At 42.0% G+C, this 18,840-nt stretch overlaps 1 protein-coding gene across 5 annotated transcripts in view; it reads right to left on the minus strand.

Moving 5' to 3' along the window:
- Positions 1–18,840, minus strand: part of UPF2 (UPF2 regulator of nonsense mediated mRNA decay) — a 654,310-nt gene that overhangs the window by 197,769 nt on the left and 437,701 nt on the right. The gene's annotated exons all lie outside the window — the stretch shown is intronic.

Here is an 18,840-nt window from a genome sequence, read left to right on the forward strand (position 1 = left end):
GCAATACATCTAACACACTATATACGATAAAGTGCAACATAGTTGTGTCAAAAAATACATTGTAACCTTATATACAATTTGCTTACATCATTTAATTGCAGAAAAAAAGGAAATTTATGCTTACCTGATAAATTTATTTCTTTTACGATATGACAAGTCCACGGATTTCATCCTTACTTGTGGAATATCGCCTCCTGGTCAGCAGGAAGTAGCAAAGAGCTCCACAGCAGAGCTGCATACATAGCCCCTCCCTTCCCTCCCCCTCCAGTCATTCGGAAGAGAAAGGAAAGGCGAAGGAGCAGAGGTGACTGAAGTTTAACAAAAATAAAAACCTGTGTTTAGAAAAATAACAGGGTGGGCCGTGGACTCGTCATATCGTAAAAGAAATAAATTTATCAGGTAAGCATAAATTTCCTTTTCTTTTACAAGATATGACGAGTCCACGGATTTCATCCTTACTTGTGGGATACAATACCAAAGCTATAGGACACGGATGAAAGGGAGGGACAAGGGAGGGACCTAAAAGGAAGGCACCACTGCTTGAAGAACCTTTCTCCCAAAAAACAGCCTCAGAAGAAGCAAAAGTAACAAATTTGTAAAATTTGGAAAAAGGATGAAGAGACGACCAAGTTGCAGCCTTGCAAATATGTTCAACAGAAGCATAATTTTTAAATGCCCATGAGGAAGCCACAGCCCTAGTAGAATGAGCCGTAATTCTTTCAGGAGGCTGCTGTCCAGCAGTCTCATATGCCAAACGGATGATACTCGTCAGCCAAAAAGAAAGAGAGGTAGCCGTAGCTTTCTGACCCCTACGTTTCCCAGCAAAAACCAAAAACAAAGAAGATGTTTGACAAAAATCCTTAGTCGCCTGCAAGTAAAACGTTAAGGCACGAACTACGTCCAAGTTATGTAACATACGCTCCTTCTTAGAAGAAGGGTTAGGACATAATGAAGGAACAACAATTTCCTGATTAATATTCTTGTTAGAAACAACCTTAGGAAGAAAACCAAGTTTGGTACGTAACACCACCTTATCAGTATGGAAAATAAGATAAGGAGGATCACATTGCAAAGCCAAAAGCTCAGAAACTCTGCGAGCAGAAGAAATAGCAACCAAAAATAAAACTTTCCAAGATAATTTAATATCTATGGAATGCATGGGTTCAAACGGAACCCCTTGAAGAACCTTAGGAGCTAAATTCAAACTCCAAGGAGGAGCAATTGGTCTAAATACAGGCCTGATTCTCGTCAGAGCCTGACAAAAAGATTGAACATCTGGAACATCTGCCAGACGTTTGTGTAGCAAAATGGACAAAGCAGAAATCTGTCCCTTTAAGGAACTTCCGGGACAACCCTTTCTCCAATCCTTTTTGGAGAAAAGATAAAATCCTGTGAATACTAACCCTACTCCATGAGTAGCCCTTGGATTCACACCAATAAAGATATTTACACCATATCTTGTGGTAAATCTTTCTAGTAACAGGCTTGCGTGCCTGAATTAAAGAATCAATGACCGCAACAGAGAACCCCCGCTTACATAAAATCAAGCGTTCAATCTCCAAGCAGTTAGCTGCAGAGAAATTAGATTCGGATGAAGGAAGGGTCCCTGAATGAGAAGGTCCTGCCTCAATGGAAGCTTCCACGGCGGCAGAGAGGACATGTCCCCCAGGTCGGCATACCAAGTCCTGCGAGGCCACGCAGGAGCGATTAGAATCACTGAAGCCTTCTCCTGTTTGATCCGTGCAATCACCCGGGAAAGGAGAGCAAACGGTGGAAACACATAAGCTAGGTTGAACGACCAAGGCACTGCCAAGGTATCTATCAGTTTGGCCTGAGGGTCCCTGGACCTGGATCCGTACCTTGGAAGCTTGGCATTCTGTCGAGATGCCATCAGATCCAATTCCGGTCTGCCCCACCTGAGAATCAGGGTGGCAAAGACCTCCGGGTGAAGTTCCCATTCCCCCGGATGAAACGTCTGTCTGCTCAAAAAATCCTCTTCCCAGAGGCGCCACATGTGTAGATCAATGAGGACCAAGAATATCCAAACGAGACAAGATACAGGGTACTCACAAACGTGAAGGCACTCTATTGTGCCTGTGGAAGCAGGCTGGTATTCTAACAGCAAACCAGCTGGCTGTACAAGGGAATCCCCGTCGTGATATCCTGTTGCTCTAGGTCTCCAAACAGCAACCCTTGCCTGGGTCACTTACTGCGAATTAGATCTGGAGTAAGGAGGGGAGAAAGGCTAAACAGCCCTTAGGTTACTTACAAGGAAATTGCCACACTAACACCAGACTTGTAAAAAGTAGAACTGATATTTATTATTATACAAAATAAAAATACCAACAGTGTAACAAATTACAGCTGGGTGTGTTAAAAGCAAATCTCCTTTAGTGTACAGAGATAGTAGCATGCTCAGTTGCAGAGGTCTGAGATGAAAACGAGCAAACGGAATGATGTCCATTGCCGCCACCATCAATCCAATTACCTCCATGCACTGAGCCACTGATGGCCGAGGATTGGACTGAAGGGCTCGGCATGTCTCCAGAATCATTAACTTTCTGACTTCCATCAAGAAGATTTTCATGGATACGGAATCTATTAGAGTTCCCAGGAAAGGAACCCTTGTCTGTGGAATTAGTGAACTCTTTTCTAGGTTCACCTTCCACCCATGAGTCCTTAGAAAGGACAGAACCATGTCGGTATGAGACTTTGTCAGTTGGAAAGAGGACGCCTGGATTAGAATATCGTCCAGATAAGGCGCCACTGCAATGCCCCACGGTCTGAGAACCGCTTGCAAAGACCTAGAACCTTCGTGAAGATCCTGGGTGCCGTGGCCAACCCGAAGGAAAGAGCCACAAACTGAAAATGTTTGTCCAGGAATGTAAACCTTAGAAACTGGTGATGATCTCTGTGGATAGGAATATGGAGATATGCATCCTTTAAGTCCACGGTAGTCATATATTGACTTTCCTGAATCAATGGAAGAATTTGTCCGAATAGTCTCCATCTTGAAGGATGGAACTCGGAGAAACTTGTTTAGACTCTTGAGATCTAAAATGGGACGGAACGTTCCCTCCTTTTTGGGAACCACGAAAAGGTTTGAATAAAACCCCTGCCCCTGTTTTAGAACGGGGCAAATTACTCCCATTGTGGAGAGGTCACTGCGTCAGAACGCCTCTCTTTTTATCTGGTCTACAGAAAATCGTGAAAGAAGAAACCTTCCCCTTGGGGGAGAGTTTCTGTACTCCAGTAGATACCCCTGGGACACGATCTCTAGCGTCCAAGGATCTTGAACATCTCTTACCCAAGCCTGGGCAAAGAGAGAAAGTCTGCCCCCGACTAGATCTGGTCCCGGATCGGGGGCCGCCCCTTCATGCTGTCTTGGGAGCAGCAGCGGGCTTCTTAGATTGTTTACCCTTGTTCCAAGTCTGGTTAGGTCTAAAGACCGACTTGGTTTGGGCAAGGTTCCCGTCCTGCTTAGCGGTAGAGGAAGCAGGGACTCCCTTGAAATTCCTAAAGGCACGAAAATTACTCTGTCTTCTCTGTTTGGCTGAATTATCCTGAGGTAGCAAGTGAACCTTACCTCCTGTAATGTCAGAAGTAATCTCCTTGAATTCAGGCTCAAAAAGGGCCTTACCTTTAAAAGGAATAGTCAAAAGTTTGGATTTAGAAGACACATCCGCAGACCAAGAATTTTTTAACCATAGGGCTCTGCGAGCTAAAATGGCAAAACCTGCAGTCTTAGCCGCCAATTTGGCGACCTGAAAGGCGGCATCAGTAACAAAGGAATTAGCCAGCTTAAGGGCCTTAATTCTATCCAATATCTCCTCTAGAGGAGTCTCAGTCTTCAGAGATTCCTCTAGGGCGTCAAACTAGAAGGCAGCTGCAGTTGTAACCGGTACAATGCAAGCCATCGGTTGTAAGAGAAACCCTTGGTGAACAAATAGCCTCTTGAGAAGACCCTCTGACTTTTTATCCATAGGGTCTTTAAAAGCACAACTATCCTCAATAGGAATAGTCGTACGCTTAGCCAGGGTAGATATAGCTCCCTCCACCTTCAGGACCGTTTGCCAAAAATCCAGCACAGTGTGAGCTATAGGATACATTTTCTTAAACAGCAGAGAAGGGGAGAACAGGATACCCGGTCTTTCCCATTCCCGTGTAACAATTTCCGAAATTCTTTTAGGAACCGGAAAGGTATCAGAATAAGAAGGATTTTCCAGATATCTGTCCATCTTACACAATTTCTCTGGGGGAACAGCAATAGAGTCGCAGTCATCCAAAGTCACTAAGACCTCCCGAAGTAACAGGCGGAGGTGTTCCAGTTTAAATTTAAAGGACACGACATCCAAATCTTTCTGGGGTAACACACTACCTGAATCAGACAGTTCACACTCAGACAGAGTCTCCCTACCCTCCAATTCAGATGCCTGGCAGGGAAAATCAGAGATAGCCATCAAACCCTCCGAAGTCCCAGGAACCCCACGGGTTTCAGCCCTGCTACGTTTGCCCTGTAACACAGGCAACTTAGACAAGACCTCAGTGAGAGTAGATGACATAACTGCAGCCATATCCTGCAGCGGTAAAAGATGCAGACGCCGCTGAAGAACATGGCGTTACTTGCGCGGGCGTTAAGGGTTGTGACGTTGGGGAAGAAAATTGCGGCATACCTTCACTATCATTAGGCCTAGAATCCTCTACAGAGATGTCTTTATCAAAAAATATTTTTTCTTTACATCGTAAGGCTCTCTCAATACATGAGGGACATATTGTAAAAGGGGGCTCTACAATGGCATCTAAACACATGACACACATAGTATGTTCTAGATCCTCCATGTTGAACAAATATAAAAGCCAGCCTGGTCGTTACTCTGAGATAAAAAAAAATTGTGTACTGTCTCTTTAATGAAATTATCACAGGCCAAATTTGTGTACTGTATCCTTAATGCAAATTACCACAAACTGTTTGTGTACTGTATCCTTAATGCAAATTACCACAAACTGTTAGTAAAAGAATCTCAAACCCCCGGAGTGAAAGTGAACTAGTGTTAACACTCTTATTAATTTCAGAAAAAAAATATGTCCAATTAACTTCAGCACCTCGCCGCAGCTCTGCTGCGGCTCCTACCTTCCTCCACGATCACTGCCGGAATACTAACACACAGCGATCCTCAAAAGCTCCTGCGCATATGATTTTAAGCGAGCATAGGAGCCGGAAATGAAAGTCACTAACGTTCACGCGCGATTAGGCCCCGCCCTTCGTGGGTGTATTAAACAGAAAAGCCTGAGATAATCTTGCCGCCATACACCGGAGTCCCAGAAATATTGTAAGTTCCCTCTGGTGCCCCAGTGTCAGTCCCATATGATGTCACAAACACCAATATGTATAATAAACGCCCTAACACATTAATACTGTGCAGATAAACAGGTCCCAGTCCCTCTAAATAATTATGATCTGAAGGAGGGAGATGGGAAGCTACATGCTGCGGTCCAACCTGAACCCACACTAGCAGAAGGGAAATATTTTTCACCCACAGGGGAAGTATTACAGCCCAACTGAGATAGCATACAAGCCCCAGATATAGTAGAATGTGCATACCTCCATGCTGAGGAACAGCATTATGATCCTTCAGTGTCAGGAGATCCACTCTTCCTCCTGAGGCCCTGCAAGGACAGAACAGTCTTAGTTTCCATTCTCTAAGACTATGAAATAGAAAACAGCCTAAGCAAGGGAGGCGCAGTGAGCTTAAAAAGTCCACTAGTTCCCACAGCCTAAGTGGCTATTACTCTGAAGCTGCTCTATTAGAAAAAATAGTGCACACAGGCACCATTTAAAATAAAAAACTCTTGATTGAAGAATTCTAAACTAACACCTCACTTTACCTCTTCCTATCACTAACACAGGCAAAAAGAATGACTGGAGGGAGAGGGAAGGGAGGGGCTATACATGCAGCTCTGCTGTGGAGCTCTTTGCCATTTCCTGCTGACCAGGAGGCGATATCCCACAAGTATGAAATCCGTGGACTCGTCATTTCTTGTAAAAGAAATCTTTTTCATTTACATTTTTGTCTTTTATACAATTTTTTAGCTATTTACATTCAATTATGATACACAGAGTTTAATACATGCAACATGAGTTTAGTTTACACAACTATGTTGCACTGTATCGTATATAGTGTGTTACATGTATTGCACTAATTTGATGTACTGTCTTAGTCAGAAGGTAGGGTTTATTTAGCCTTGTTGTTTATGGCTAGGCAGTCAAGCAATGAAACAGTTAACACAACAATTGCACCTTAGCGAATCAGATGTTTTTTTATCCTCTTAAAAAACAGAATTTATGCTTACCTGATAAATTACTTTCTCCAACGGTGTGTCCGGTCCACGGCTTCATCCATTACTTGTGGGAATATTCTCTTCCCCAACAGGAAATGGCAAAGAGCACAGAAAAAAGCTGTCCATATAGCCCCTCCTCAGGCTCCGCCGCCCAGTCATTCGACCGACGGTTAGGAGAAAAAAGGAGAAACTATAGGGTGCCGTGGTGACTGTAGTGTATATAGAAAGAAATTTTTCAAACCTGATTAAAAAACCAGGGCGGGCCGTGGACCGGACACACCGTTGGAGAAAGTAATTTATCAGGTAAGCATAAATTCTGTTTTCTCCAACATTGGTGTGTCCGGTCCATGGCTTCATCCATTACTTGTGGGAACCAATACCAAAGCTTTAGGACACGGATGAAGGGAGGGAGCAAATCAGGTTACCTAAACGGAAGGCACCACGGCTTGCAAAACCTTTCTCCCAAAGACAGCCTCCGAAGAAGCAAAAGTATCAAATTTGTAGAATTTGGCAAAAGTGTGCAGAGAAGACCAAGTCGCTGCCTTACATATCTGATCAACAGAAGCCTCGTTCTTGAAGGCCCATGTGGAAGCCTCAGCCCTAGTGGAGTGAGCTGTGATTCGTTCAGGAGGCTGCCGTCCGGCAGTCTCATAAGCCAATCGGATAATGCTTTTCAGTCAGAAAGAAAGAGAGGTAGCAGTAGCTTTTTGTCCTCTCCTCTTACCAGAGTAAACGACAAACAAAGATGAGGTTCGTCTAAAATCCTTAGTTGCTTCTAAATAGAACTTTGTTGCACAATTTAGATGTAGTTCGTGCTTTAAACGTTCTTTGAAACTGGATTCGGACACAGAGAAGGAACAACTATTTCCTGGTTAATATTCCTGTTGGAAACAACTTTCGGAAGAAAACCAGGCTTAGTACGAAAAACGACCTTATCTGAATGGAACACCAGATAGGGTGGATTACACTGCAAAGCAGATAATTCAGAAACTCTTCTAGCAGAAGAAATAGCAACCAAAAACAGAACTTTCCAAGATAGTAACTTGATATCTATGGAATGCAAAGGTTCAAACGGAACCCCTTGAAGAACTGAAAGAACTAAATTTAGACTCCAAGGAGGAGTCATGGGTCTGTAAACAGGCTTGATTCTGACTAAAGCCTGTACAAAAGCTTGTACATCTGGCACAGCTGCCAGTCGTTTGTGTAACAAGACAGATAAAGCAGAAATCTGTCCTTTTAGAGAACTCGCTGACAATCCCTTATCCAAACCTTCTTGGAGAAAGGAGAGGATCTTAGGAATTTTAATCTTACTCCAGGAGAATCCCTTGGATTCACACCAACAGATATATTTTTTCCATATTTTATGGTAAATCTTTCTAGTCACAGGTTTTCTGGCTTGGACCAGAGTATTTATCACTGAATTTGAAAATCCACGCTTGGATAAAATCAAGCGTTCAATTTCCAAGCAGTCAGCTGCAGAGAGACTAGATTTGGATGTTCGAATGGACATTGTACTAGAAGATTCGGTCTCAAAGGTAGCTTCCATGGTGGAGCCGATGACATATTCACCAGGTCTGCATACCAAGTCCTGTGTGGCCACGCAGGAGCTATCAGAATCACCGAGGCCTTCTCCTGTTTGATCCTGGCTACGAGCCTGGGAAGGAGAGGGAACGGTGGAAACACATAAGCTAGGTTGAACGACCAAGGCGCCACTAATGCATCCACTAGAGTCGCCTTGGGATCCCTGGATCTGGACCCGTAGCAAGGAACCTTGAAGTTCTGACGAGACGCCATCAGATCCATGTCTGGAATGCCCCATAATTGAATCAACTGGGCAAATACCTCCGGGTGGAGTTCCCACTCCCCCGGATGGAAAGTCTGACGACTCAAATAATCCGCCTCCCAGTTGTCTACCCCTGGGATGTGAATTGCAGATAGATGGCAGGAGTGATCCTCCGCCCATTTGATGATCTTGGATACCTATCTCATTGCCAAGGAACTCTTTGTTCCTCCCTGATGGTTGATGTAAGCTACAGTCGTCATGTTGTCTGACTGGAATCTTATGAATCCGGCCTTCGCTAGTTGAGGCCAAGCCCGGAGAGCATTGAATATCGCTCTCAGTTCCAGGATGTTTATCGGGAGAAGAGACTCTTCCCGAGACCATAGACCCTGAGCTTTCAGGGAATCCAAGACCGCGCCCCAGCCTAATAGACTGGCGTCGGTCGTGACAATGACCCACTCTGGTCTGCGGAAACTCATTCCCTGAGACAGGTGATCCTGGGTCAACCACCAACGGAGTGAGTCTCTGGTCATCTGGTCTACATGAATCTTTGGAGACAAGTCTGCATAGTCCCCATTCCACTGATTGAGCATGCACAGTTGTAATGGTCTTAGATGAATTTGAGCAAAAGGAACTATGACCATTTCTGCAACCATCAACCCTACTACTTCCATGCACTGAGCTATGGAAGGCTGCAGAATAGAGTGAAGAACTTGACAAGCGTTTAGAAGCTTTGACTTTCTGACTTCTGTCAGGAAGATCTTCATTTCTAAAGAATCTATTATTGTTCCCAAAAAGGGAACTCTTGTTGACGGAGACAGGGAACTCTTTTCTACGTTCACCTTCCACCCGTGAGATCTGAGAAAGGCTAGAACAATGTCTGTATGAGCCTTTGCCTTGGAAAGAGACGACGCTTGAATTAGAATTTTGTCTAGATAAGGTGCCACTGCAATGCCCCTCGGTCTTAGAACCACCAGAAGGGACCCTAGCACCTTTGTGAAAATTCTGGGAGCAGTGGCTAAAACGAATGGAAGAGCCACGAAATGATAATGTTTGTCCAGAAAGGCGAACCTTAGGAACTGATGATGATCTTTGTGGATAGGAATATATAGGTACGCATCCTTTAAATCCACGGTAGTCATATATTGACCCTCCTGGATTGTAGGTAAAATTGTTCGAATGGTTTCCATTTTGAACGATGGAACTCTGAGAAATTTGTTTAGAATTTTTAAATCCAGAATTGGTCTGAAAGTTCCCTCTTTTTTGGGAACTACAAACAGGTTTGAGTAAAACCCCTGACCTTGTTCCACAGCTGGAACCGAGTGTATCACTCCCATCTTTAACAGGTCTTCTACACAATGTAAGAATGCCTGTCTCTTTATTTGGTTTGAAGATAAGTGAGACATGTGGAACCTTCCCCTTGGGGGTAGTTCCTTGAATTCTAGAAGATAACCCTGAGAGACTATTTCTAGTGCCCAGGGATCCGGAACATCTCTTGCCCAAGCCTGAGCAAAGAGAGAGAGTATGCCCCCTACTAGATCCGGTCCCGGATCGGGGGCTACTCCTTCATGCTGTCTTGGTAGCAGCAGCAGGCTTCTTGGCCTGTTTACCCTTGTTCCAGCCTTGCATAGGTTTCCAAGCTGGTTTAGTCTGGGAAGCGTTACCCTCTTGTCTAGAGGCTGCAGAGTTAGAAGCTGGTCCGTTCCTGAAATTGCGAAAGGAACGAAAATTGGACTTATTCTTAGCCTTGAAAGGCCTATCTTGTGGGAGGGCATGGCCCTTTCCCCCAGTGATGTCTGAAATAATTTCTTTCAATTCCGGCCCAAAAAGGGTCTTACCTTTGAAAGGGATATTAAGCAATTTTGTCTTGGAAGATACATCCGCCGACCAAGACTTTAGCCAGAGCGCTCTGCGCGCCACAATTGCAAACCCTGAATTTTTCACCGCTAATCTCGCTAATTGCAAAGCGGCATCTAAAATAAAGGAATTAGCTAACTTAAGTGCGTGAATTCTGTCCATGACTTCCTCATACGGAGTCTCCATGTTAAGCGACTTTTCTAGTTCATCGAACCAGAAACACGCCGCCGTAGTGACAGGAATAATGCACGAAATTGGTTGGAGGAGCTAACCTTGCTGCACAAAAATCTTTTTAAGCAAACCCTCCAATTTTTTATCCATAGGATCTTTGAAAGCACAATTGTCCTCAATGGGGATAGTCGTGCGCTTAGCTAGGGTAGAAACTGCCCCTTCAACCTTAGGGACTGTCTGCCATGTGTCCTTCCTTGGGTCGACCATGGGGAACAATTTCTTAAATATAGTAGGTGGGACAAAGGGTATGCCTGGTCTCTCCCACTCCTTATTCACTATGTCCGCCACCCTTTTAGGGATCAGGAAGGCATCAGGGTGCACCGGGACCGCTAAGAATTTGTCCATCTTGCACAATTTTTCTGGAATGACCAAAGAGTCACAATCATCCAGAGTAGATAGCACCTCCTTAAGTAATGCGCGGAGATGCTCTAACTTAAATTTAAATGTCACAACGTCAGGTTCTACCTGTTGAGAGATTCTTCCTGAATCTGAAAGTTCTCCCTCCGACAAACCTTCCCTCACTGCCACTTCTGACTGGTGTGAGGGTATGACAGATAAACTATCGTCAGCGCCTTCTTGCTCCCCTGTATTTAAAACTGAGCAATCACGCTTTCTCTGAAATGCTGGCATTTTGGATAAAATATTAGCTATGGAATTATCCATTACTGCTGTTAATAGTTGCATAGTAACAAGCATTGGCGCGCTAGATGTACTAGGGGTCGTCTGTGCGGGCATAACTGGTGTTGACACAGAAGGAGAGGATGATGAACTATCCCCACTACCTTCATTTGAGGAATCATCTTGGGCAACCTTATTAAATGTGACAGTACTGTCCTTACTTTGTCTGGTCGCTATGGCACAATTATCACATACATTTGAAGGGGGGACCACCTTGGCCTCCATACATACAGAACATGTTCTATCTGAAGGTACAGACATGTTAGACAGGCTTAAACAGGTTAATAATGCAAAAAAACACGTTTTAAAACAAAACCGTTACTGTCTCGTTAAATGTTAAACAGAGCACACTTTATTTCTGAATGTGTGAAAAAGTATGAAGGAAATATCCAATCTTTACCAAATTTTCACCACAGTGTCTTAATGCCTTAAAAGTATTGCACCCCAATTTTCAAGCTTTTAACCCCTTAAATGAGGAAACCGGAGCTGTTTAATCAAATAACAATTTTTAACTCCACTACAGTCGCAGCCACAGCGTTTGCTGCGACTTCACCTGTCCTTAGGAGTTATACGATACCAATTAAGCCTTCCAGGAACGTTTTCAATGATCACCAGACCCTCTCACATGCAGCTGCATGCACTGCATCCAAAAGAAACTGCGCCATTATGGCGCGAAAATGAGGCTCTGTCTACTATAGTGAAAGGCCCTTCCTGACTGGAAAGGTGTCTAAGCAACTGCCTGGCTCCTAAAAACGTTCCCCCACAATAAAAGTTTTATAAATCACCTCTAGATTTAATAAAAAACTTAAATAAAGCAATCGATTTAGCCCATAAGAGTGTCAACCAGTGTATAGCCCATAATAAGCCTTCATTCTGTTAAGTCTAAGAAAATGGCTTACCGATCCCCAAGAGGGAAAATGACAGTCTTCTAGCATTACACAGTCTTGTTAGAAAATGGACCTTGAGCAGAAAAGTCTGCTAACTGTTCCCCCCAACTGAAGTTCTCTGGGCTCAACAGTCCTGCGTGGGAACAGCAATTGATTTTAGTTACTGCTGCTAAAATCATACTCCTCTTTAAAACAGAATTCTTCATCCCTTTCTGTTTTAGAGTAAATAGTACAAACCGGCACTATTTTAAAATAAACTCTTGATAGCAGAATAAAAAACTACAATTAAACACCACATACTCTTCACCATCTCCGTGGAGATGCTACTTGTTCAGAGCGGCAAAGAGAATGACTGGGGAGCGGAGCCTGAGGAGGGGCTATATGGACAGCTTTTGCTGTGCTCTTTGCCATTTCCTGTTGGGGAAGAGAATATTCCCACAAGTAATGGATGAAGCCGTGGACCGGACACACCAATGTTGGAGAAAGCCCATTAGTGAGAGGGTGGTCAGAGAGCTATGAGTACGGCATTCCAGCCGAAACGGGTAAGCTTTGGACACTAAGGGCATGTTTTGTACCAGCACATGTAACCGCTTTTAGAAAGAATAATAAAGAAACAAGAAACTTTTTAAACTGCAGCTCCGGACTTTGTGTTTAATTTACCTGTGGGCCATTTCTTTTGGAGCAACAGCAGTTGGTGTATCCCTGGAGGTTGAATTAATTGGTGGAAGAAAGCTACAAGGATACCCCATTTACCTACCACTGTTGCCGTGATTGTATCACCAGGAATTGTTCCCCCTCGAAAGCCGGCCACGTCTTCTGATGTCATCACTGGAGCCATTGAGTGTGAGCGATCGCCAGTGCTGCACACAGCAGCTGACAGCTTGTGGGAGCGGTGTGGCTCCAAGCCAAATATGGCGGATCACTTTGAGCTCAGGAGAGAGGTCTCCCGAACGGCCCTTAACACACTGGGCTATGGCCGTAAAGAGAGGGTAAGTCCTTTCCAGATAAGGAGGAGCAGTGGGGTCATGTAAGATATCAGTTAATTTGTACTACGAACTACGTTTGGTGCATTCGGCACAAAGTTCATTTTGCTTTTCTCACAAGGGACTAGTGCATCTTGCAAGGGTCTCCCCTACACAGGGGTTATTATAATTGATGCATATAGGAATGGGGTCTTAAATAATGAAAATATTAGGCGCCAAGTATGACGCACGGCACCAACAGAAAAATATTTTTTGGCGCCAAAAACGTCCAGAAATGACACAGAAGACGCAACCTTGTGAAGGACTCTGCGTCAACTAAGACGCCGGAAATGACGAAATTGCGTCAACGAACGTAACTTTGCGGCAAAAAAATCTTGTGCCAAGAATGATGCAATAAACTTTGGCATTTTGCACCCTCGCGAGCCTAATTCTGCCCGCAAATTTAAAAGATAGTCAATTTGAAAAAGACTACACCCTAGGTAAGAAATACATTTTTCCAAAAACAACATTTCCAAGATATGAAACTGACAGTCTGCAAAAGGAAATATACTGAAAACCTGAATCATGGTAAATATAAGTACAATACATATATTTACAACTTTATAAAATACATAAAGTGCCAAACCATAGCTGAGAGTGTCTTAAGTAATGAAAACATACTTACCAAAGACACCCATCCCCATATAGCAGATAGGCAAACCAGTACTGAAACGGTTATCAGTAGAGGTAATGGAATATGAGAGTATATTGTCGATCTGAAAAGGTAGGAGATAAATCTCTACGACCGATAACAGAGAACCTAAGAAATAGATCTCCCATGAGGAAAATCTTTGCATTCAATAGGTGATACTCCCTTCACATCCCTCTGACATTCACTGTACTCAGAGGAATCGGGCTTCAAATTGTTGAGAAGCGCATATCAACGTAGAAATCTTAGCACAAATTTAATTCACCACCTCCATAGGAGGCAAAGTTTGTAAAACGGAATTGTGCGTGTGGTGAGGGGTGTATTTATAGGCATTTTGAGGTTTGGGAAACTTTGCCCCCTCCTGGTAGGATTGTATATCCCATACGTCACTAGCTCATGGACTCTTGCCAATTACATGAAAGAAATATTTCTATTGGCTCTGCATTCCAAATAAACAGAGAACAAATAAGTGTTATTAATAGGTATTATTAATACCAGCGTTATAGATGCTATAATTACCAGCGTTATAGATTCAGATGTATATCAGTTTAAACAATAATGAGGATTTAATAGGTATATTATATTACATATTAATATACCGGGTTGTTGCATTGATTATGTAAGTTCAAGTAAAGGTAATGGCTCTTATACCAATCTCTGTAAGTTGTCGATATTCAGAGTTTGTGTTTTTAGCACATTTACTTTGTTATCAGCCACAGTACTTGGCGGTATTTGGCAATATGGATTCAATTGTTCATAACATACATATGCCTAGTCTGTAGTTTTTATAACTTCCGTTAAAGTACCTGGTTATCTTATGATGTTATTCAATCCCAATGTTGATTTATTTAACTTTCGTTAAAGTTGTAGAGTAGTTTTGTTATACAGAGTCCTGTTTGTGTTGCCAATAGGGTTGCACCGATACCGATACTAGTATCGGTGCCGATACCAAGTATTTGTATGAGTACTTGTACTCGTGCAAATGCACTGATACTTAAACCGATACCTCCAATTCCTACCCATACGCTATCTTGTGGCGTTTTTCAAACTGCATGTTCCCATTTAATTTTAAGATGGAGTGGAGACTAAACTAAAAATTGTTCACTTCTGTTCTGCCAATACAAATTGCTGTTATTAGTATTATTGTACGTCAGAGCAGTGCTCCAAAAGCTGCTACTACAGCATTACTTTGTATTAAGTACAAATGTCAGATTGATGTTATATAGGCACCCTACAACCCAATTGCATCCAGTAATCACCCCTTTAAATTGTAGCTTTCCAGTCCCAGCTGCTGCAGCTGTTATTTATTGTTGCTATTATTAATATATTTTATTGTAATAATTGTATTTTTAAACATGTTCTGTGAACTTTGTGACAACAAGCACATAAAACTGTTTTATTATATGTCTTTTGAGATACAGTTCATAATTATAAAGAAGCAATCTTAAATCATTAGTCTGTATTGTGCTTGGTAAACTGCCATGACATTAAAAAAAAAGTATCGGTAATTGGTATCGGTGAGTATTTGAAAAAAAGTATCGGTACTTGTACTCGGTCTTAAAAAAATGGTATCGGTGCAACCCTAGTTGCCAAGATGCCAAACTAGTCCGTGTTCAATTCCGGACATGCCCACAATGCAGGGATGACGTACGGCCTTCCGTTGATTCCGATGTAAGCAGTCTGTTATCGGCAATGCGTTTCACCTCAAAAGAGCCTTTGTCAAGCCATAACAGATCTGCTTCTAATCTCTCCTTAAAGTGCCAGTAAACCTAAAAATAATGTTATATAATTCTGCACATAGTGCAGAATTATATAACATTATATGAGTGCTAGCTTACCTTTTAATCATGGCAGCCGCTCCAGCGATTACCCCGGCCGTCAGAAGCCTCTGCAGATGTCAGAAATGACGAACCCGGCTTCCTCCAATCACGGCTTCCCCCCCGGGGGAATCTTGGCCTGATGCAACACCGTGATTGGTGGAAGCCGGATTCGTCATTTTGGACCTGTGAAGACGGCTTGCGACGGGCGGAGGAAGTGCTGGAGCCGCTGCCAGGATTAAAAGGTACGTTTTTGAAAAAAAGAAGTGAAATGTCAATTTTGATGAATTAAAGTGCCCTTGTTTTTAATAGGTTTATTAACCCCTTAATGACCACAATGTACCCTTTATGTCACTGGTTGTTAAGGGTTTTTTCAGGACATAATAGCACAAGTCTAGCAAGAACACGCTATTAATACTCTCCCTCCAGCAGGCTTTGTGGAATAGAGCAGTCTCAACGCTGGTGGCAAGACCGCACTATAAAACAATCAAGTCCCAAAAAAAGGCCAGCGACATACAGGGTACGTCGCTGGTCCTTAAGGGGTTAATAACCGTGCACTAATTCATCAAAATTGACCTTCACTTTAGGTATTGAAGAATCCATATGTATGAAGCCTTAAAGAGCACATTTCTATTATAAAAGTAAATTTAAGTGCGACTAGTTGTGTTATAAATATTGTTTACACATTTTATTTAAAAGTTTTATTCTTTAAAAACCTTTTATTTTAAATAACTATAAAATATTTTTTCTCCCATTTAAAAAAAAAAACTCCCTAGTCCTATTTCTAAATTTAGATCTTGTGGATGCAGTGTGTCTAAATTATAGCTCCATTTACTTTCTAACTGTAGTAATTTTTTATGGGTATCCCCCCCCTCTTCTTTGTTTCGGCAATTTGGCGATCCCCATATAGTTAAACAACTTTAAATTGCCTCTATTACAGTGTTTAAAATGTTTTGGGACCGGTAAGTCTTTGTTCCTATCTTGGTCCATATTCTCTATTGACAAAATGTGTTCACGAATTCTCTCCCATAGGGGTCTTTCTGATTCGCCCACATATTGCATCCCACATTTGCATTGAATCACATATATAATATTCTGTGCATCTAATACATTCATGAATCTTAAATTCTGTATTATTTGAATTTGAGGTAATTGACTTACTTTTTTTAGAATGTCTACAGGATTTGCATATTAGACAGGGAAATAAACCTTTAATTTCCATCCCTGTTAAATCCTTATCTGTTCTTTTTTGTTTTCTTATAACAGGTGCAAGTATATTTTTTAGATTATTCACCTTTCTGTATACAAAATGTTGTTTACTAGTGATCATTGTCCTAATATTTTATCTTGTTTTAACATGTGCCAATGTTTTCTCACATTTTTTTATGTCAGTTTATGATTAATATTATAATTGGTAATGAACGGTATCTTAATTTTGTTTGTTTGATTACAATCTCTTTATTTATGTTTTTTGGTTAGCAAAGAATTTCTATCCGTCTTACCAACTTCTTGCCTTATGCCCTCCACAAATTGATCGTTGTAACCTCTTTCTATAAATTAAAATTTTAGGTTTTGTGACTGAATGGTATAGTCCTCAACTTTAATGCAGTTTTTCTTGACCCTCATCAATTGACCTTTGGGAATGTTGTTTTTCCAAGTTTGGTGATGGCAGCTAGTTGAGTGTATAAAATGATTGCTGTCCACTGGTTTGAAATATGTTTTTGTATTGATTTCACCATTTTCAATATAGATTTCGAGATCTAGAAAGTTGAGTTTACTTTTGCTTATTTCTTTTGTGAATCTAATTATTTGTATTATTTTTTTCAAATAATCCCTCAAAAGAGTCTTGTGTCCCTCGCCAAATGATAAGTACATTGTATATATATCTTTTATAAAGGACTAGGCTTGCACCCAGCTCTTGTGTGTTTAAAAATTGTTGTTCCCATAAAAGAGATTCGCATAGCCGGGTGCAAACCTAGTCCCCATTGCCGTGCCACATGTCTGTACATAAAAGAAATCTTCATAGAGAAAAACATAATTTATGCTTACCTGATAAATTTATTTCTCTTGTGGTGTATCCAGTCCACGGATCATCCATTACTTGTGGGATATTCTCCTTCCCAACAGGAAGTTGCAAGAGGATCACCCACAGCAGAGCTGCTATATAGCTCCTCCCCTAACTGCCATATCCAGTAATTCGACCGAAACTAGCCGAGAAGGAGAAACCATAGGGTGCAGTGGTGACTGTAGTTTAAAATATAGACCTGCCTTAAAAGGACAGGGCGGGCCGTGGACTGGATACACCACAAGAGAAATAAATTTATCAGGTAAGCATAAATTATGTTTTCTCTTGTTAGGTATATCCAGTCCACGGATCATCCATTACTTGTGGGATACCAATACCAAAGCTAAAGTACACGGATGAAGGGAGGGACAAGGCAGGTACTTAAACAGAACGAACCACTGCCTGTAGAACCTTTCTCCCAAAAATAGCCTCCGAAGAAGCAAAAGTATCAAATTTGTAAAATTTTGAAAAGGTATGAAGCGAAGACCAAGTCGCCGCTTTGCAAATCTGTTCAACAGAAGCGTCATTTTTAAAGGCCCAGGTAGAAGCCACAGCTCTAGTAGAATGAGCTGTAATCCTTTCAGGGGGCTGCTGTCCAGCAGTCTCATAGGCTAAGCGTATTACGCTCCGAAGCCAAAAAGAAAGAGAGGTTGCCGAAGCCTTTTGACCTCTCCTCTGTCCAGAGTAAACAACAAACAGGGAAGATGTTTGACGAAAATCTTTAGTCGCTTGTAAGTAAAACTTTAAAGCACGGACTACGTCCAAATGATGTAAAAGACGTTCCTTCTTTGAAGAAGGATTAGGACACAATGATGGAACAACAATCTCTTGATTGATATTCTTGTTGGAAACTACCTTAGGTAAAAACCCAGGTTTTGTACGCAGAACTACTTTATCTGTATGGAAAATAAGATAAGGAGAATCACATTGTAAAGCTGATAACTCAGAGACTCTACGAGCCGAGGAAATAGCCATCAAAAACAGAACTTTCCAAGATAAAAGTTTGATATCAATGGAATGAAGGGGTTCAAACGGAACTCCTTGAAGAACCTTAAGAACCAAGTTTAAGCTCCATGGAGGAGCAACAGGTTTAAACACAGGCTTAATTCTAACCAAAGCCTGACAAAATGCCTGGACGTCTGGAACCTCTGCCAGACGCTTGTGCAAAAGGATAGACAGAGCAGAAATCTGTCCCTTTAAAGAACTAGCTGATAATCCTTTATCCAAACCCTCTTGGAGAAAGGACAATATCCTAGGAATCCTAACCTTACTCCATGAGTAATTTTTGGATTCACACTAATGAAGATATTTGCGCCATATCTTATGGTAGATTTTCCTGGTTACAGGCTTTCGTTGCTGTATTAAGGTATCAATGACTGACTCGGAGAAGCCACGCCTTGATAAAATCAAGCGTTCAATTTCCAGGCAGTCAGTCTCAGAGAAATTAGATTTGGATGATTGAAAGGACCTTGTAGTAGAAGGTCTTGTCTCAGAGGCAGAGGCCAAGGTGGAAAG

Source organism: Bombina bombina, chromosome 6, assembly GCF_027579735.1.
Source record: "Bombina bombina isolate aBomBom1 chromosome 6, aBomBom1.pri, whole genome shotgun sequence".
Taxonomy (NCBI): Eukaryota; Metazoa; Chordata; class Amphibia; order Anura; family Bombinatoridae; genus Bombina; species Bombina bombina.